Source organism: Melospiza melodia, chromosome W (genome assembly GCF_035770615.1).
Source record: "Melospiza melodia melodia isolate bMelMel2 chromosome W, bMelMel2.pri, whole genome shotgun sequence".
NCBI lineage: Eukaryota > Metazoa > Chordata > Aves > Passeriformes > Passerellidae > Melospiza > Melospiza melodia.
The window spans coordinates 2,903,473-2,922,822 of record NC_086225.1 but is presented as its reverse complement, the minus strand read 5'-3'; positions in this window follow the sequence as shown (position 1 = coordinate 2,922,822).

Below are 19,350 nucleotides of genomic sequence, written 5' to 3'. Positions count from 1 at the left end.
TAAAGGTACCCGGACGTCCGTAACTCTTTGTTTTTATTATCTCATATTGTCTTAATTCAATTTGTCCAAATTGTTATTACTTTAATTGTGTTACTATTTTTATAACTATTTTATTACTATTAAACTTTTAAAAATTTTAAAAACAAGTGATTGGCGTTTTTCACACTGACCTTGTTGTCTTCATGTAATTTTTCTACATGTCTTCACTCTATCCTTTTCTCTCACTCAAGAGAGGATCGATGTTTTGCAAGTTCCATCTTTGCAGTGAAAGAGTTAGTATCTCGCCCAGGTATGCAGGTGGTCGTGTGATTCTCTGCCGGACTGCTGTTGAAGCTGTTTACAGTGGAAGATTCTTCGGGGCCGCGCTGGGGGGCCTGTGTCAAGACCTCAGGGGGCCCAGCCAGAATGGTGGCAGCTGCTCTGGCCGCATAGCTGGGCTCTGGCCCCTGCTTCGTTCAATTTGAGCTGAGGCTGATGGCTTCCCCTCCCCCTGCCCTGCAGTTTCCAGTGAAACTCAGCAGCAGCAGAATTTCAGCCGAGCCACGGGCCAATCTGGTTGTGCTGGCGGGGGGCAACCTGGCCCAGCCAGCCCTGCATCAGAGCAGGGCCCGGCAGACTCCCTGGGAAGTGGCCCAGCCCCACGCTGGGTTGCGCAGGCTGCGGAGCCGTTTCTGATTTCAGCCGCACGATCTCCCGTGGCGCTGGGACAGCCCCTCGGCCAGATGACTCGGCATCTTGCGGCTGGAGTTGTTTACGGTGGAGGGCTTTTTCCCGGCGGCCGCGCTGAGCGGGGGAGGGGGGGGGAGGAGGCCGGCAGCCAGGATCACAGCAGCTGATATCCTCCCCCTGCCCAGCAGGCGCTGGGGCCCGGCCCTGCCCCCCACGGGGCCGTGTGGGCTGTGACGGAGCGGGCCTGGCCGGGGCTGCGTCTCCTTACGTGTTCGGGGCCAGAAGAAAAGGAGAAAAATTCCCAGCGTTTGTTCATTTTTATATGTCTTCAGAGAGACGTATTTAGCTCTCTTAGTGGTTTAGTCATGTGTCAATATTCAAAATTAGCTAGCTAATTGGCTTTGCAAAGTCCAGAGGAAGCTGTCAGTAGTCTTCACAGAGAATCACTTCCATAAGTGATACATTTTTTCTCTTTAACTAAAAACCCGGCTATGTTAAACCATGACATAGATCAATCTGGTTAGATAACTTAGCTGTTTTAAGTCATCATATTTGCATTCCATAGCTTTTGGTCCCACATCATCAAAAGATTAAGTGGTTTGTAAAGTAAGAAGTACTGTTATTGTCTTATAAAACAGCATTCTTGTGAAAAATGCATACTTTATGATTGGCTTTTCGCAAATATTAAAATTAATATTATATGTGTTATGTTAGAAAGTTATGCTGTATTAATTTTCTTAAGTAATGTGATAAATATAGTTTTAGGTTATAACATAATGTTAAAATAGAAACTATGCTATGTAAGATACTTTTTTTAAAAGAGAGGAATGAGGTACTCCCACCGAGATAGCAGCCACAGGACACCTAAATCTTTCAGAGAAAAAGTATTTATTGCTCTCTTATCAGAAGAAACTAACTTCTTCCCACCTTGCTCAGCCCTGAAGATGCTGTCAGGATTAAGAGGAAGAAGTTGACACTGACCAGTGAGACAGAGTAAAGATCCATTCTGAATTAGGTGAAGTGTCTAAGAGAGGTGAAAAGTCTGTGAGGCCAAAGCTGAAGGAAGAACTCGCATGCCGAGACAGCAAGGAGACAGAGAAAGAAAAACAGAAAAGACCACAAGGTCGATTTGCCCCCGACTTAGAAATTCCTTTGATAAAGAAGAACTGGTGCTAAATGTCACACGGAATGAATATGTATGAACTTATTGTGAAACTGTATGCATATGCATTTGGAAGGGGGATAAAAGAAGACTGGAGGTCTTCAGAAGTACGCATGCCTTGTTGGGGGACTTGCGTCCCGGCGCGCGTAGTAAATAAACATACCGGGCTTTACAACTTTTATAAAGTTGCGAGGTTTCTTCTTTTCTCCGCAAAACACCAGTTCGAATCCTTTGTTTGAATGGAATTTATGCATATTGTATGAGATGTATGAATATGCAACAGGCTATTGCTTTTAAGGGTTAATCCTCTGTTAAGATGTGTGAAAAACGCCAATGACTTGTTTTTAACATTTTTAAAAGTTTAATAGTAATAAAATGGTTAGGACAATATGAGACAATAAAAGACAAAGAGTTACGGACATCAGGGTGCCTTGTTCTGGGCATCAGGAGCCCAAAAAAGGACCCCTGCTAACAAAGGATTAACCCTTAAGAACAATAGCCCGTTGCATATTCATACACTTCATACATGATGCATAAATTCCATTCAAACACAGGATTTTGTCTGGTCATTGTCAACTTCTTCCTTCTAATCCTAACAGTGCCTTCAAGGCGGGAAGAAGTTAGTTTCTTCTGATAAGAAGGCAATAAATTCTTTTCCCTGAAAGATTTAGGTGCCCTGTGGCTGCTATCTGGTGGAGTGCCTCATTCCTTTCTTTAAAAAAGCCCCACTAACATAGTTCTTATTTTAACAATTTTTATAACCTAAAATTATATTTAACACAGTACTTAAGAGAATTAATACAGCATTTCTTTCTAACACAACACATATAGCATTCATTTTAATATTTGCGAAAAGCCAATCATATAATATATGCATTTTTCACAACGTGGGTCCTTTTTTGGGCTTACTTTGCCCAGAAAGAGGTACCCGGACTGTCTGTAACTCTTTGTTTTTATTGTCTCGTCATGTCCTAATCCCAATTGTTCAAATTTTTTTACTCTAATTATATTAATATTTTTATAACCATTTAATTACTATTAAACTTTTAAAATTCTAAAAATAAAGGATTGGCTTTTTTCATATTCTAAAGCCTCTGGAAGTTTTATTGAAGAACAAAACCATCCAAGCCACTCACTCAATGAATCATATATTTTTTAATTAGGTTTTTGTACCCACTAAAGGTAACTGCTACCAAATCTCCGAAAACTGAAATGACTCCTTAAGACCAATTTTTCTGTTTTAAAGAGGGCATAATTTATTTAGGCGCCTGGAAGGCATCACTCCTCTTAACATGCCCCCTGATTTTTACAAGCATGTTGCTAATATGCAGTCACTACATGCATATTATGATTTGCCTGTTACAATAAAAACCCTCCCCATGTTCCCCAAGTTGCCAAACCCCGTCCTTGTTTTGGCTGTAGCTGCATTCCTGAGCCAGATGCCTCCTTTTTATCTTCTAATATCCTTGAATGGGGAGTAATTTCTGCATGCCTTGTTTCTCTGCTAAAGGTCAGCTGTCGCATTCATATTTTCTGAAAAATCCCTTCACCCAGGATTTTTCTCCTGGGAAGCTGAGAAGCCTCCGAGAAAAATGAAAACAACAATTATCTTATCTGCTTCTCCTCTGTTTTGCTCACGTGGAACGTGTTTGGAGATTGTTTACCACTGGTGATTGTTTCATTGGATTTCTGGTCTGAGTGTTTTGACTCAATGGCCAATCAATGCCAACCTGTGTTGGGACTCTGGAGAGAGTCACAAGTTTTCATTATTATCTTTTTAGCCTTCTGTAAGTATCCTTTCTGTATTCTTTAGTATAGTTTAGTATAACATTATTTAATATAATATAGTATCATAAAGTAATAAATTAGCCTTCTGAGAACATGGAGTCAGACTCATCATTCCTTCCTGCCACAAGGATCCCAGCAAATACAATAGTCAGCAGACACAGTGTCTTCTCTGCTGCAAGTTCACAGTCACAGTGTCTTTCTACTAAAAGCTCACAGTGAGACAGATTGGAAATTATCCAGAGAAGAAATCCATTTCGATTTAGGTAAAATGTACATCTTTGAATTGTCTGTAGCTTGCAAACAGAGCTAGCTGTTTGGTCTGACTGCCTGTTCTCGCAAAAAACCCTATGCTCAAAGAAACTGCTTCAGATGAAGGACAGAGATAAGGGGGGGCCCCTTGAACTTTGAAACAGATGAAGAGACTGCAGGAGACAGAGCAGGGTGACCCAGGAGTTCTTACTGTTATGAACAAAAATTCGGTTAATATTTTTTTTGTGAGAAAAAGTTACAAAAAGGCAGCCAGATCACTGTAGCTGCCGAAGTTCTTCGTGTTTTATTATTGTAATCATGGGTCGTTGTGGCTAATCGCTCCTTTTGTATTAGCAGAGCCTTGCCCGAGGCTAAGGTGTACTTTTCCCTGAAGGGTGAAGAGACCTGAGAGGGTGGGGGGGGCTATGCAAAGTGACTCCAAGGACCAGCATGCTGTGGGACCCCTACTCCAAACGTGCAGGAACCCCAAAAACAACGAGCCAAATAAGAGTTGAGAGACTGGAGTGATGTCTGGACGTGAGGAGCCGAGTGCTGAACCTGCAGAGACGCGGAACACCTTCGGAGTCCCTCTCGCCCTGACAATAGGAGTCGTCCCCGGCGGTGAGACCGGCCGACTTGGCTGGGAGAATTAACCATATAACAGGGATCAGCAGGCCCTAAAGGCTCCCACGAGGATCTGATCCTCGGCTCTGCCCCTGGTAGACAGAGCTGTGTATATCTTCCTCCTCTGAGTCGCCTTGGGAGAGACGACGGACGGACGCTGCAGACCGTCGAGCCGCCAAATCCTGAGCTGATCGCTTTTCATAAAGGCATTAAAAAGGAGAAGTCTCCTGGTACTGTTTATTTCACTTTCTGTACTTTCTGATAAAAAACTAGCTGCAAGTGTAACTAGCTGCAAGTGTAAGGCAAAATCAGTAAAATAAATATGTATGAACCTATTGTGAAATTCCATGCATATGGATTAGTAAGGGAGAAAAAAAAGGATCTGGAGTTCCCAGAGGTATGCATGTCTTTTAAGGGGAGCGATCCCCACATGTCCAGCGCTGTAATAAACATACCGGCTTTACAACTTTTACAAAGTTGAGAAGTTTGTTTTCTTTTTCTGCAATTCAACAGTCACAGTAGAAATTGAATTAACCTTTTTGATATGAACATGACAGAGCAGAGGAAGCAGCCAGCAAAACCCAAGGACCCCAAAGGCTGTGGGACATCCTATCCCTGCAGAGCCTAGTACCTCCCTTGAGATACCAGCTACCTCTGCTTGCCTGTAGGCCCTGCCACCATGGCAGAAACCAAGTGATGCTGTTACACATTGATGGTTACTGCCATCTTTTCTGAGGTTCCTTATCTCTGTTGATGCAGAGTACAATGCTTCAGAGGCACAGATATGATGGATGGCTTCAGCAGATTTTTGTGCTGATCAACATGCTGCCCTGTCTCCAGTTAGGGTTGATTTTCCAAAGATATGGGCTTGCTTATTTACCTCTTGCCTGCTTCATTTTGGGCCCTAAAGTAAAGAAGGGAAAGAAGATTGTTTCAGGCAGAATGGAAGCTTTGAAGCAGGTTTATAAGGAAGACCCTCCCATTGAGTCACAGGGTTCAGAAAAGACCCCCTTGCTTTTTAAACTTCTCAGAGAGGAGTCTGGGTGCAGTCCCAGACTTAGTCAATAGTTTTATGTCTAAAGGATTATACAGGTGCAATTGAGCCTTTATATAACTTTGTTCCACAGGATAAAGGATGGAAAACCAAACCTATTTATATTAATGTCACGGTTTGACGCTGGCCCAATGCCAGCGCCCCCATGAGAATATATTCTCCCTGGTGTCTGCTGTGAGATGTGACCCGGAATAGAGAAAAGCAGGCTCCAACTTAGGAATGAAGAAAAAAAACTTTATTAACCTACAACTATATATAGAAAAAAACACACACAGAACTCAGAATGAACACCTTCCAAAAACATTCCTCTTTCCCCCACCAAATTTCCAATACATCCACCCCTCAGATCATCAACTCTCAGTCCATCACCACCCTTTAGATAATCAATTCTCAGTTCATCAAGGAGAGAGGAGTCCCTCTTGTACCAAAGGCTTCCCCTGGAAACACAGTTGAGACCACTTGTGTTTCCATGTCACTCGTGGCACCACCTGGAGATCATTTGCCATCATGACATCTTCCTTCCATGCCCAGTGCTCTCATCACTGCGCATGGACCAGAGCTGCTTCTAGGGTTCCTCTTTTAAGGATGCTTTGCCCAGTTCCAAAAAAAGCACAGTCTCTCACTTTTGGGACACCTGTCCCCCCCAAATTTCACCCCCTGGGGCCGAGGGGTATCGAGCACAGAGATCATCTTTGAAATAAACAGGGCCAGGAGACTTCTTCTCCTGTGTAATGCCTTTATTAAAAAGTGATCAGCTCAGGATTGGGCGGCTCGACGGGTCTGCAGCGTCCGTCGTCTCCCAGGGCGACTCAGAGGAGGAGGATATGCGCAGCTCTGTCCACCAGGGGCAGAGCTGGGGATCAGATCCTCTTGGGAGCCTTTTTGGGTCTCCTGATCCCATAAGATGGTGTCAGATGTTGCCCCTCCCACTCAGTCGGCCTGGTCTCAGCTCCGGGGTCAACTCCCATGGTCAGGGCGAGAGGGTCCGAAGGTGTTCCGCATCTCTGCAGGCTCGGCACTCGGTTCCTCACGTCCAGACATCACTCTAGTCTCTCAACTCTTAGGTGGCTCGTTGTTTTTGGGGTTTCTCCATGAGTTTGGAGATGGGGGTCTCACAAAGCATTCTGGTCTTGCGAGTCACTTTGCATAACCCCCCCCCCACCTTCTCAGGTGTCTTCACTATTCTGGGAAAGGTACAACTTAGCTTCGGGCAAGGTCCCCACCCAGGAGAAGGGCCATTACCTCGCCCCGGCCAGGGCTTTTACTAATACAAAAACAACCATTAACGACAACGACCCGTGATTACAATAACAAAACACACAGAACTTGGGCAGGGCCAGTGGTCTGGCTGCCTTTTTGAAACTTTTTCTCATAAAAAATATTAACCGAGTTTTTGTTCATAACAATCTTCTTCCCCAAAGACGGAGGGCACCACCACCACCACCCTCCTCACCCATCGTCTCTGTTCACGCACTCCTTCAGATAACATCACTGCACTCCCTTGGCTCCGAGCCATTGCCTCCCCCTAAATGCAGTCTCTGTGCCACAGGAAAAAAATGGTTCTGTCAATGGCTATACAAGAAAAGTCCAGCCAAAGGCCACTCCATCACCTCTGCCCACCCAAGATTCTTCTCCACTTCTCTCGTGGCCCATTTCCTCTTATCTCATCTGTATCTCTCTTCTCATTCAACTCCAGGAGGATCAGCATTTGTAAGGTTTCCATCATCCAAGAAAAGGGTTAAAAATCTCAGGCTCTGCCTGTCCAGAACTCCCAAGGCTGACCTGCTGGGCACCTTCTCGCCGCACCCCACCCCCCTTCTCCTTCTCCGCCAGCCGTGGTATCAAATTTCAAGGTGGCACAGGCACAGACACCAGCTCTCTCTCTCTCTCTCTCCTGGGGGGGGGCTGCCCGATGGCTCTCTAATGTTCCTCCACCCTTCCATCCTGCAAGGGCCTTCACCTCCCCTCTGTCCAAGGCCCTGGCTCACCTCACTCGGCCGCATGGCTTCCCCTCCCCTGCCCAGCCCTCAGGGGAGGTCTGAACTCTTCGCTGACTGGAACCTAAGAGAAAGTTTTCCTGGGAGTTCTCAGCTTTTAACCCCCTGTGTTCTCAGAGGCGTATCCATGTCCTCAGTGTTATGAACAAAAATTCGGTTAATATTTTTTTTGTGAGAAAAAGTTACCACTACTGCTGGGCTGCTGCCTGTGTTATGGTAATTACGGGTCGTTGTCGTTAATGGTTGTTTTTGTATTAGTAAAAGCCCTGGCTGGGGCGAGTTAATGGCCCTTCTCCTGAGAGAGTAACGGGTGGGGACCTTCCCGAACAGTGAGGAGAAGAGACCTGGAGGGGAGGCGTTATGCAAAGTGACTCCCAAGACCAGAATGCTTTGTGGGACCCCCGACTCCAAACTCACGGAGAAACCCCAAAAACAACGAGCCACCTAAGATTTGAGAGACTGGAGTGATGTCTGGACGTGAGGAGCCGAGTGCTGAGCCTGCAGAGATGCGGAACACCTTCGGAGCCTCTCGCCCTGACTATGGGAGTCGTCTCCGGCGGTGAGACCAGGCCGACTGGGGAGGAGGAGCAAGAACTGGAAGGGATCAGCAGGCCCTAAAGGCTCCCACGAGGATCTGATCCCTAGCTCTGCCCCTGGTAGACTAAAGCTGTGTATTATTCTCCTCCTCTGAGTTGCCCTGGGAGAGATGATGGATGCTGCAGACCCGTCCAGCCACCCAATCCTGAGCTGATCACTCTTAATAAAGGCATTAAAAAGGAGAAGAAGTCTCCTGGCCCTGTTTATTTCACTCAGTGGCCACACCAGGTGCCAATATTCAAATCTGAGCGCCTATTGGTTTGACCACAGCATTCCAAAAAACTCACTTCCTCTCAAACCAGGATAATTAATAAAATAAATTATTAATTTAAATTTATGGTGATAATGATTAGACTAAAAAACTTTAATTATGATTATTTACTGCACACTATAGTTAGCTATCATTACTAGTATAGTGCACCATTTATTAAAATGATAATTTCAAAGCTAGCTTGTGGGAACCCAGGAAATTCCTCTAGCTGCCCTGGAGGACTCGAGCCCCTGCTCAGGGGGCTCAGAGACCTTTGCTCAGAGCCCAAGACCCCTGTGCCTTTGATTTAGCACTTGGAAAAAAACTATTACCAACTTTGTATGAAGAATTACAAGCCATGAAAGTTTAAGTAGAATGATAGTGAATTTATCACGGGGTGAAAAATAGATTTTTGCAATTTTTAGAATGGGGGTTCAGGGGGCAAGATGGAGGGATCTGGGTGTGTCCAGCCTTTCTCCTTTTTCTTCTTGGCCTCCATCTTCTGCTGTGATGTTGGCATTTTTAGATTAGTTTAGAGTAGAAGCTCACTGTCTAACATAGGTGATAGGTATTGGAAAGTAATTGTAAACATTGTATACATAGTTTTTAGTATAAAGACATAACACTGCCCCGGGGGCAGGCAGAGTGCCTTGGACTGTCTTGCTGAGCAGACCTCGGCTGGACAGGAGAAAGAATTTTATAGATAAGGTACAATAAAAAACCTTGAGACCGAGAAATGAAGAGCTCTGACTTCTTCTTTGACCACCGGGCTGGGAAAAGAGACTGTCTAACTTTTCTCAGGGTCACTCTGACCAGCTAGAGACCCTGAGACTAGCTTAATAATTATTAAATATAGATTGATGTTACCCATACCAATCGCCATGTTTTGCTCAGCCTCGAGGAGTAACCTTGAAGGATGTCCTATTTCAAGGGAGGGATGTCCATGCTCACTCCTGGAAGGGATGTGTTAAAAGTCCCTGCCATTAAAAAGTGGGACTGGGCTTTTATAGCATGAAGTGTTTGATGGTCAGTCATATGTTTCTGGGCCAGCTGTATCAGCTCAGCAGCTTTAGATAAGCTATCAGTACTATCACTTGGTTGGTTCCTTTATCAGGAACTTTTCCACATCCTCACTGGTGACAGTTTCTGTGAGGAAATATTCTTTTTTACACCCTCAGAATATTTAACTTTGGAATTATTGAATCAGGATGGTCTCAGCATTCTTTGACACCAAAAGCAGCATGATCCCCCTTCTCCATCAGTCACTGATAACTTTTTCTAATAGGGTAAGATTTGAGCTGTTTTACCCCCACTTAGGCAGAACATCCTGCTACAATAATGCAGGAAAAAGTCACTTCTGCTGGCTTCCAGGCCAGAGATAAGCAATGTCTGGCATGCTAGCTTGTCACCATCACATCCATCCTTCCTCTGCAAGACTGTATGAGTGAAAGGTTAAAAGATCAAATTCGTGATAATTTTAATAGCCTCAGCAGCACTGCCATTAAAAAAATAGCTAGATATCTTTTACAGCTGTGGTAGAATGCAAACAATTGTACTATCATTAATACTCTCCCTGGGAAAAATTCCATTGACTTCAATGGGAGTTTTGTCTGTGCATGATCAGAATAAGCATTTCAAGTTTTGGTCCTATATTAATTTCTCAAAAAGAAAGATAAATAGATTTTATAGATTTTTAGTTAACCATTAGGACCACCTGATATTCTCACTTTCTATAACATAGTGGTATGAATAGAGGCCATTACCTTTTTGGCAATGCATCTTGGAAAAAGTATGGATTTATTCCTTTAACCCATTCTTAACATAATTCATATGAAACTATATATTAGAGATACTGCCTTCCAGTGACAGAACTAAGTGCTACAGCAGCTCAAAATTTCATTTACCAAAAAGGATGTCATCATTCTGTTTTGCAGAGATAGCCAAAACTCCACAACTTTGTGAAAGTTGTAAAGCTGGTATGTCTATTATTACAGCACTGGATGCATGCAGAGATTACTCTCCTTAAAAGGCATGTGTACCTCTGGGAACTTCGGGTCCCTTTTTATCCCCCTCTCAAATACATATGCATACAATTTAACAACAGGTTCATACATATTCATTTTTACACATTTCACGTGACATTTGCCTCTAGTTCTTCTTTATCAGAAAGAATTCCTAGGTCAGGTTGACCTGCTTTCACAGCAGTCTCTCTGTCCCTCTTTATCACCCTCTGTCGCCCTCCCCCCTCCTTATCTCTGTCCTTCACTGAATCAGTTTCCCTGAGCCTAGGCCTTGCAGTCAGGCTACATAGCTATGTTTTCTAACCACAGACTCAAAGATGTACATTTCACCTAAATCAAAATGGATTTCTACTCTGGAGAATTTCTACTCTGTCTCAATACAAAGACAGGACTCCTGATTCCAACAGTGAGCCAACAATGTGCACTTGCAAGCCAAAAGGCTGACTACATCCTGGGCTGCTTCAAAAGAGGTTGTCCTAAGGTGCCTTTATGATGCTTGTATTCCCAATCGTCTGTTCTGTTTATGCTGGATATTAAGTTCTGCACCTTTGTGGTGGTGTTCGCAGGGGTCCCAGGATGAAGGAAGAGATGAGAATCTTGACTCCATGTTTCAGAAGGCTGATTTATTTTTTTATGATATATATTATATGAAAAGAAAATGATATATTAAAACTATACTAAAAGAATAGAAGAAAGGATTTCATCAGAAGGCTAGCAAAGGAAGGAAAGGAATGATAACATCTTGTGACTGACCAGAATCCGAGACAGATGGACTGTGATTGGCCATTAATTAAAAACAACTACATGAGACCAATCAAAGATGCACCTGTTGCATTCCACAGCAGCAGATAATTATTGTTTACATTTTGTTTCTAAGGCCTCTCAGCTTCTCAAGAGAAAAGTTCCTAACGGAAGGATTTTTCATAAAATATGTCTGTGACACACCTTTAAGACTGGTTCTGAGAGTGAGTGGGCGGGGAGAAGGAAGAGCGCTCAGTTTGTTTGCAGAAACTGCACTTACTCTCCCACATTCTTGCTCACAGAATGTATTATCTGCAGCACGCACAGTGGGAGAGAGCTCTCCTTTGCTTTTAGTTAGGTTTTTTTTGCTAGCTGAGGCAGAGAAGTTCCCCAGACTGTGGCTTTTCTTTTTCTTGGAATTGATCAGCCTTGCTTTGGACTAAAAATCCAGAAAAAACACTGGGAGCTCATGCCTGTGGCCCACTGGGGCCCAGGACATGGCATTTTCCAACACAGGAGGGACCAATAAGAGAGTGAGTGAGCCAAGCTACACCCCACGAAAAGGACTGTCTCTGAATTTGCCATCTCTTCAGAACAACAAGAGATTCCATTGTTTAATATTATTAATTTTTCCTTGTTTGTGAGTGCTTTGCTTGTTAAATAAACAGTTTTTTCCACTGTTATCCAAGGACGTTTTTCTCCTGAACCAGTGGGGGGAGGGACTGCTTGAATTTGCTTTTTAGAGGGACCCCATTCAGAGGTTTCCTCCCAAATTTGCTTTAAACCAGGACAGAGGTGCAACTAGCAGGTTGAGGGAAGTGATTTTTACCCTCTACTCTGCCTTCATGAGGCCCCACCTGGAGTCCTGCATCCAGCTCTGGGGTCCTCAGCACAAGAAAGACACGGACCTGTTAAAGAAGGTCCAAAGGAGTCCACAAAAATGATCAGAGGACTGGAACACCTCTCCTATGCAGACAGGCTGAGACAGCTGGGGTTTTTCAGCCTGGAGAAGAGAAGGCTCTGGGGACACCTCATTGCAACCTTTCAGTACCTAAAGTGGGCTTATAAAAAAGAGGAAGCATTGGAAAAAAAGGCTCCAAATATTACCAGTTAGATTGTGCCTGGGCCGGTCTGACCCTCGCTGCTGGGCCAAAGGCAGCAACTGCGGTGTGTCACCCCAGAGATACCTTAGCTTGCTGGTGGTTGCAGCTGGGCACTGAACAAGTCCAGGCTTGTAAGGGACCCCGTTACCTCAGGAGGATAGCTTCAGGCGATGGTGAAGAGAAAAAGGAGATGGATTCTGCTGGAGGGTTTAATGTCCAGAGGTTTATTCCATGGTTACAGAGGTCTGAACGTGAGGACCTGCTCCAACAGAACGGAGACCGCATGGTCTGATCACCTTTTTAAGCTCAGGGACAGGGGGAGGGGAGGTACAGGTGAGCCACCAACCAGGTGAGAGGGGCAGGGTCTCAGGGGAAGATGACACCCAGACAGGCCAATGACCTCTGGGCATAGGGGCATCCTTTAAACTTGACCAACCACACGACGCCTTGCTGGAACGTTAGGTCTGAGTGACAGGACTCACTCAGCATGGGGGTAAGGGGGAAGGGAGAGAGACATAGGCACACCTGGGAAAGTGACCTGGAAGGCCAAAATGGGACAATACAGCACACCACAACATCTCCCCCTAGTTTTGTTTAAAAAGAAGAGGACTGTGTTTGTGGTGCAGAATGATTGTGAAACCATGGTTGGTAAATCAGTTCTTCCTCTACAGGAGGGTCAGTGTTTTCCACTGAGGCTTCTAGGTCATCCATTGGAGCACGGAGGGCTTCCAAATGGTAGACCTCAGGAGGGGGAGATGAGCTTGAAACTAACTTGAGAACCATGCGTTTGATTAGTCCAAAAACAATGCTAAAAACTACAATAACTATAACTAAAATAAACAGCACTAAAAACACAGTTTTCAGAATAGATCCCAACCAGCCCAAGAGTCCCCAGCCATTGAACAGTCCATTCAGCCAGTCGTCAGTTTCTCTGTTGATGTCTGAGAGCCTTTGTCAAGGTAGTCCATATGTGGTTTGGGCTGAGGCACTATGCAGGAGGTCACAGGTGGGATGATCACGAGTAGGACGAGAAGCAGGCTCGGTCTCAAGGTGTCTCGAGGCTACACACGAACAGTGGGATCTAAACTGGCACAAAAACTTGAAACAAATATATATTATAAACTATTCCAGATAAGAGGCTTAAATGGAATTTCCTCCAGAGAACGCGTGCGGCGTTTTCTTCTCCAGGCAGCATGAGCAACCTGGGGTGCTTCTGTAGATTTCTCTGATACCTTGGGAACATAGGGCTTTACCCATTTGGAAGGAACCCACCTTAAACCAGAGGGGGTGGACACACAGGCATATCCACGTCCCCAAGTAACCAATTTGTAAGGTCCCACCATTTTCCAAGTCTCAGGGTCCTTTACTAAAACTGGAGGTTTTTCCTTAATTAACCTATGATTGCTCCCCCCAAAGTGGCGTAGGATGGGTGGGTTCAGGCTGTCAAAAGAACAATTCAGAAAACTGATTGTGAATAGCGCCCTGGATAACCGGATGTGGGGAGGTTCTACCTTCAGAACCTGTTGTTGCTGGTCCAGGACCCTTTTAATATCACGGCGAGTTCTTTCTACAACGGCTTGACCTGTAAGGGAGTAGGGGATGCTAGTTTTGTGCTCTACTCCCCATTGCTGCAGGAAGCTCCCGAATTCCTTGGATTTGTAAGCAGGCCCATTATCAGTTTTCAGCTCCTTGGGGATGCCCATGAAAGAAAAAGCCTGCAAGAGGTGCTTAGTAGCATCAATAGATGATTCCCCTGTGTGGGCAGAAGCATAGACCGCTCCAGAAAAGGTATCTACACTAACATGAACATATTTCTGCCGTCCAAAAGACTGTATGTGTGTTACATCTGTTTGCCACAGTTCACAACTGTTCAGTCCCCTTGGGTTTGCTCCCGTACTCACTGTAGGGAGTGCACGTTGTTGGCAATTTGGGCATGTGGCCACAATCGCTTTGGCCTGTTCTCGAGTGATGTTAAACTGACGAACCAGGCCAGGTGCATTTTGGTGGAAAAGCTGGTGGCTGATTTTTGCCTGTTCAAAAACATTTGGGAGAGTGGCCATCACTGCAGGTGCAGCAAGGGCATCTGCCCTTCTGTTGCCTTCAGCGATAAACCCTGGCAAGTCAGTGTGTGACCTGACATGCATCACATAAAATGGTTGCTCTCGGTGAGTGACTAACTTCACCAGTTTTGAGAGCAATTCGAAAAGTGCAATGTTAGACACCTCTTGCAGTATTGCTTGATCTGCCCTGGATACTACTCCTGCCACGTATGCAGAGTCTGTAATCAGATTAAATGGTTCTGAGAACCTTTCAAAGGCCCTAACAACTGCAGCCAATTCAGCAACCTGAGGTGAACCTTCCACCTCAGCAATGTCTGTCTCCCACTGCTGGGTTTGAGGATCCTTCCAAGTCATAACAGACTTGTGGGACCTCCCAGATGCATCTGTGAAGACAGTTAGAGCCCTTTTTAAAGGTCTCCTACTTAGAGCACTTCTCAGTTTTAAGGTAAATTGAACATCTTGTTTGAACAATTTGTGAGCGGGCCGCGCTACCGAAATTTGTCCTGAGTAGGAATCCAGAGCAAACTGCAACACTTCATTTTCTTGAAACAATTGTTCCAGTATTTTCACAGTATTTTGACCTGATTTTAACTCAACTGGAATGTGAATGCACTTAAAATCACATCCTGCTAACTCCCTGATCCGGGTCCTTGCTTTCCGGATCAGTTCTGCTACCAGCTCCTGAGGGTTTGTCAGTCTCTTGGACCTTTTGTGACTGAGGAAAACCCATTCTATGATCAAGAGAGGGTCCCTCTGGTCCCGGTCCTTTTTTGGTGTGTTCTTTGCCTTAGGTGTTTGTTTTTCCTCCCACTGGAAAATAATTCCATGGAGGTGTGGCAACTTACCTAGAATGATAAATTTGAATGGCAGGTCAGGCCGGCATCGGTTGGCCTGTCTTGTGGACATTGCAATCTGAACCTTTTCTAGAGCTTTCCGTGCCTCTGGGGTAACAGACCTAGGAGCACCTGGGTCCTCTCCCCCTTTCAATAAATTGAAAAGAGGGGCAAGGTCTTCGTTAGTCAGACCAAGCCATGGTCTTACCCAATTCAAAGACCCACACAACTTGTGGACATCCGCAAGGGTCTTGATCCTTGGATTGATTTCTAGTTTTTGAGGAACAATGGTCCTATTTCCAATTTCTAAGCCCAAATACTTCCAAGGTGGCATCTTTTGAATTTTCTTTTCCTGGAGCTCGAACCCTGCAACAATCAATGCATTGATTGTTAGGTCAAGCGCATGTGTGAGTAAATCATCATTGGGGGCACACACAAGGATATCATCCATATAATGATAGATGATGGCCTTCTCTGCGGCTGCACGTACTGGGGAAAGCAGGGAAGACACATACCACTGGCAGATAGCTGGAGAGACCTTTAATCTCTGAGGAAGAACGGTCCAATGGTACCTTTTCATAGGGGATTCCATATTAACAGAAGGAACTGAGAATGCAAAACGCGGTGCATCGTCAGGGTGCAAGGGGATTTGGAAAAAACAATCCTTAATATCAATAACAGCTAATTTCCAATCTTGGGGAAGCATTGTTGGGGATGGCAGACCAGGTTGGGGAGAACCCATATCTTCAATTACATTATTAATTTGTCGGAGGTCGCAGAGGAGACGCCATCTCTTTTTGTCAGCTTTTTGGATGACAAACACTGGAGAGTTCCATGGGGACATGGTCTCCACAATGTGGCCCTTTTTTAATTGCTCTTCCACTAGTTCTTCAAGCGCCTTTATTTTTTGTTTACTTAGCGGCCACTGTTTCACCTGAACTGGTTTGTCTGTTATCCACTTCAGTTTTTGGGTGGGGCGCTGTTGTTCAGTGACTGCTGTACAAATATGCTGTGGAGAGTCTGGAATATCAATTGTGACACCCCACTGGGCCATTAAATCTCTCCCTAACAAAGGTTCTGAATAATCCAACACAAATGGACGGATATTAGCCAATTGTCCGTTTGGTCCCTCAAATTGAATAATGCTTTTGGATTGTCTTGCCAATTGCAGACCTCCTACACCTTGAAGGTGACCGGCAACATTTTGCAAAGGCCAATGTGCTGGCCAGTCTTGTACTGGAATCACTGTGCAGTCTGCACCTCTGTCTACAAGCATCTCAATGCGTTTAGACTCCCCACCCCCACTGACATTACACTGTCGGGAGTTTAGTTCAAGCATGGCTTAAAGAAAAAGGCCATGAAGGCATACAATTGAGAGAAAAGTAAAAGGTAGTTGTAAAGCAGTTCCAAAGCAGTTCCCAGCCTGACTTCTATAAACAATTAGACTCTCTGAGGCATCATTGTATAAACAATAAGGTTCTCAGGCAGTCTTCCCATAACAAGTGTAACACTCTCTCTGGGAAAAGATGGCACCCTGAGAACAGATGTGGAAGTTTTGGGAACCGTTCGCATCACAGTGAGAACACTGGTTTTGTTTTGTGTAAACAATCAACGGTGTAGTAAAACAAAAGGTGTGGTTAGAGTTTTCTCTGTTAGCCTATCATAAACCTGTATTTCAGAATATGCATGAAGTTCGTTAACACTATTATTTAAGCTGACTGATCGATCAATAAACTGAGTTCGATGCATCACAGGATGGTCGTTCTCCCCTCACTTCAACATTACACCATAATTTGGGTTTGTCTTTTCCAATAACTTGGACCCGGGCGACTGTGGGCCCTTGTTTTTTGATATTTTCAGGTAAAGATGGCACAGGGATAGCTTGTGCAACAATTTGTCCCTTGGGAAGAAACAGGGGTGGGTGGAAACAATGCAGGCCAAGAACGAATTGCTCAGGATCTGATGTTGTCATTCCCGGAGCAATTTCGATCTCTTGTGGTGTGTGTTTGGGGTCCCCAATGACGATGTACTTACAACGAATCCGATTCCAAGTACCTTTCTCTTCAGGATTTACAGACACAAAATGCCAATCAGTGTCCTCCAGATGGAGTGACTCAGTCAACTGCAACCTGTAAGGCTCATTGACAGAAGACGTGGTTAACACAGGATCACTTAAATCATACACAGTCTTTGAAGCACCTGCTTCACTTACACAAACATTAATATTATCGCGCGCTTGATTTGTTTTGCTACCCTTATTCCCTTGGCCTGCTCTTTTTGTGTCTGTGCGCCTGGCAGGCCGGCGCTGGCTCTTCAGTTTTTTTGTTGTTGTTGACCCCCAGGGAGGGCTTGTAGTTCTCCTCCCCTGCCATTTCTAAATTCATCAAATTCCCTTTTCAGGGGGCACTGGTTACTCCAGTGCCCTAGGTTGTTACAAAGCAGGTATGGTTTTGTGGGCTCAACCATTGCTGGTCTCCGCTGCTGCCCAGGGTACTGCTGTGCTGAGGGGAAAGGCGCAGGGCTGGCAACGGCGACACGCTGAGGTGGTCTTGGCAGCAGCCTTGGTCTGGTGTCTTCAGTCACACTCATCAGAGGCACTTTCCTGTTACACACTAGAAGCATGTCCTTTAACGTAGGGGTAGGTTCGAGAGGAAGGCTGAGGATTGCCGCTTGACACTGATTATTTGCATTTGTAAACGCCATTTCTTCTAAAATTGCTTCCCTAGCATTCTCTTTTTTAACTTGTATTTCAATAGCTCTAGTTAACCTTTCTACAAATTTCAAAAAAGGCTCTGATGGTAGCTGTTTAATTTTACTATAGGGCTCAAAAGGCCCCTCAGGTTGTAGGGAAAAGGATGCTTTTTCAGCTGCTTCTTTTACTTTCTCGAGTGTTTCTGCAGGAATTGCAGTAGCTTGGATCGAGGGAGAAGACCATTGGCCCTCACCACAGAGGTGCTCAATGGTGATAGGGTTACTACTGTTGTCTTTGGCTGTGTTTGGATCAGAATGCAAGCCTGGGAGAGCATCATTCAGCAGTTGTTTCCATGCTATTTCCCATAATTTAAATTCCGTGGAGGTCATGAGACAGGAAAAAAGCTGTTTTAAATCATGTGGAATCACTACAGTCCTACTCAATTCAGAATTTAAAAGGCCACGGAAATACGGACTGTGTGGACCATATTCTTTATGAGATTTACAGATGTCTTTAATCAATTGTCGTCCAAAAGAACTCCAATTAGCAGTTGGAGCTGCTCCCCCCTGAGCTGCAGGCTGAAAGGTAACAGGAGCCAGTGACAACATGGGACTATGCATTGAATCTGCTGTTCCCTGCTCTGTATCCCTTGAATTGGAAGCACTGGGATCACAGCTACAGGTTTGGGGGATGGCAGTGGGTGTGTCCCCACTGTGGGAACCCGGGGAGGGGGCGGGGACGCAACGGGTACCGGGGGCGGGGATAGGGGGCCGGCAAGGGGCGGGGAAACCGTGGGAACAGGGGGCGGGGTCAGGGGGAGAGCAGGGGGCGGGGACACCAGGTGACATCACGTCAGCAGACGCCCCCTGGGAGGAGTAGAGGGGCGGAGCTGAGGGAATTACAGGAAAGGGAGGGGGAGGGGGGAAGGTGTCACGAGGAACAGGAGGAGAGGGGGATGGGGCTGGAGTTTTGGGATGCTTAAGGGGATTTTGGGAAGAAGAAGAGCAGGTTTGGGAAGATGCCACGTGGCATCCACCATCTTGTGGACCCCCTAGGGACTGGGGGCCATTTTGGTTATCACTGCTCTCAGGAAAGCTAACACGTGCTGTGGGTTTCAGAGGAGGGGACACAGGGGATTGGGAAAGGTTCCACGCAGCCTGGCCAGGGCCTTGTGGACAGGGCAACTCAGGCATTTCAACAGACTTTGGGCGTCGACTTCCCAATGAGTTTGATCTGTTTAAAATACTAAGTTTTGGGGAAAGAGGTTTAGGGGTTTTAGAACTAGGAGAGGGAGAAACAGGGAGAGCAGGGGTACATGGCTTTACATTTGGCTTTTTCTCCATTTCCTTTTGTTTGAGCAATGCTGTTCGAATTTGTAAACTCCAAAACACAAATTTAGCTGAGGGGGCATTGCTAGATTGTCCTAAGGTTATCAATTCATTTCCAACTTTATCCCAGAATTGAATATTGTGGATTTCTTCAGGGGAGATTTGTGGGAAGTGGAGGAAAA